Source organism: Papaver somniferum, chromosome 9 (genome assembly GCF_003573695.1).
Source record: "Papaver somniferum cultivar HN1 chromosome 9, ASM357369v1, whole genome shotgun sequence".
NCBI lineage: Eukaryota > Viridiplantae > Streptophyta > Magnoliopsida > Ranunculales > Papaveraceae > Papaver > Papaver somniferum.
Window position 1 is genome coordinate 180,503,552 of NC_039366.1, and position 2,672 is coordinate 180,506,223.

Below are 2,672 nucleotides of genomic sequence, written 5' to 3' on the forward strand. Positions count from 1 at the left end.
TGGAAAACCAATACATTTCAGGTCAGTGTCAGTGCTAAAATGGGGAATTCAGAGCTCAATTTGTCTACTTTTTTTTTATGAACTTCGATATTATCCATGGGTTTTGTAAGTGTTCTTGATAACTTGACTTTCATCTTTCAGTATCTAGTTTCAGGTTTGTATCCTTACTGACCTTTTTTGGATGTGTAATACCTTTTATTTTTTGACAGAGTCCTACAAGATATTTTTTCTATTAGGAGTGACGTTATAAAAAAGCATAAATAGGAATTGATGTGTTATACTAGAACTTTGTACTACAAAACTATGTTATAAAAGTTGAGAACATTTAGAAAAGTTAGGTGTTGGCTTGTTTTTCAGATTATGGCTGTAGTGGTCTTTTGGAATCAACAATCAGGGGATTCCATTATAACCAAATGTTGTTTGAGTAATGACTTGTAATTGATGAAATATCATTTCTTTCGAATTATTTGGTGTCTTTTTGTGCTCGCAATGCTAAGGTAGTTTCCTTGAAAAGTCTTAGTGTAAGATCTGGAATACATGCGTCACGCAGTTGAAGTTGTGCCAGGTTCGGTTCTTTTCTTACATTTTCCTATCCTATTTTTCCCTATATCTTAAAATATTTTTATTATTTACATTACTCAACTATAATTAGGCTAGGTGATTTTGGATGTTACCAAGATGATTCAGTAAATTACTATGTAATAATTTTCCTTGTTGCACTGTAAGTTGAATATTTAGTGTTTTTGCTTTATATGTACAAAGATTTCAAGTTTACATGCCACTATATATGTGTAACTATTGGTTACACATGCCACTATGCATGTGTAACTCCTAATTACACATACAACAGGCATGTGTAACTTTCAGTTACACTACCCATATCCATGTGTAAGTCCTAGTTACACATGCTAAAAATGAATAACAAAATTGTTTTTTTGCATCTCTGAATATAAGTACATTTAACCTTATATGTATGTTTAACTCCTAATTATACTAGTCACATGCATTCGAAAGTGATTATGCATTGTTTTGTATGTCTTTCTTTTAATCTCATAAAATATGTTTGTTTGTTATTCTTCAGGTTGCAGATAACTTCATAAAAGCTGGTGGCTTATTTGTGGTGGTGGAGGTGCAGGTTTTGGAGGAGGATGAGGAGTGGTGGTGGCTAGCAGCGGTTGTTGGGCCTAGACAGATGCATGTAACTCTCAATTACACAAGATAGATGCATATGTAACTCTCAATTACACTAGACAGATGCGTGTGTAACTTCTAGTTACACATGCTAAGAAATTATTATAAATGAATATTAAAATAATACATGTACTTTTTGTATGCATTCTTTTTGATGTCTATTTTTTGATATGTAACTTTGCATTACACATGTCATAATGATGTGTAACTTCTAGATACACATGGCATATGCATGTGTAACTTCTGTTTACACATTCACGCGATATTTTAATAATTTTGGGCCTAGATTTAATAACTTTGGGCTTAAATTTAAATTTTATTTAATTTGGGGCTTGACAATATATGTAAGGGTATGAGTGTCTTTTAATAATTCGGGACCTAGATTTAAACTTCTTTTAGTTAAGGGCCTCATGTTATGGGTTATCCATGGGTTGGGCCTTAGCCTAATTTTCCCAAATTATAAACTTAAATATATGGGATTTCAAAATCAACTGGGCTCGGCGGACCCATTTGTCCCATCCCTCCGTCCCTTGTGTTTATTCCACTGAATGTCTCAAATTAATTTATCCAGGTAAAAGAAATATCACCTGAAATAAGACTATAGAATTGTACATTTGTCATATAACTGGCTAATTAATATGCATACACCCTAGTCACCGCTCACAAGCTCTCGTATTGGGGTTGGGTTGTTGCTTTCAAAATCAACTTTCTCTTTCCTCCTTTCCCCTCCTCTAGCGATTAGGCTTAGAAAAAAGAACTTAAATGACAGCAACTTCCCCTCTGTTCAGATCTGCTCGTTTTTGAGCGAATCTGAGCAGAATTCTCACCTTTGGTTTGCATATCTTCATGTTCTTAGTTCGATTCATAGTTAGTTAGAGTTTATTTAAGTTTTTTCATTATGTTTCTCTCTTGCTATTCACCAAGTTATCTGCCCTTCAATGTTTTTTTTTTTTTTTTTTTTCTTTTTTTTTGCAGCAATTCTTCTTTAGCTTAATGGCTGGGATTGGTTAGGGTTTATGGATAATCATTTTACAGGCAAAGATATCAGGAGTTTAAGAGTTTTATTTCCAAGGACAACAATATGGGCTTATGAGTACTCTGATCTAAGAGCACATCTTATTGTAAAAGACAACAACAATCAAACAAAATGGCTGGCCTATGTGCCGAAAACCATTCCTTCTCCGATTTAATCGGATCTATTTTCATACACGTATTTGAGATACACCGATGTTCCTTCTATTTCCCTTGCTAAAACGTTTAGTTTTGTTCTTTTACTGTAGCTTTCTGGTTTTTTGTTGTTCTTAATTCTTTTTTCTTTTGTTTTTTGATAAATAAGAAACTTTTTCATTAACGTGATTTCAAGGTTTTAATGAGTTTAAGATCGAAAATAAGAGAATATAAAGTAATAAAAACATATAGTAAGAGTACAATACCGATAAATCCGACAAGAGAGGGAAGGATTACCGGAGTAAGACAAATAC

At 33.1% G+C, this 2,672-nt stretch overlaps 1 long non-coding RNA gene across 1 annotated transcript; it reads left to right on the forward strand.

Moving 5' to 3' along the window:
* Positions 1–1,143, forward strand: LOC113309890. Its single transcript, XR_003340789.1, has 3 exons — positions 1–21; positions 498–565; positions 1,082–1,143. It is a non-coding gene; the product is annotated as an uncharacterized LOC113309890 (long non-coding RNA).
* Positions 1,144–2,672: the final 1,529 nt, after the last annotated feature.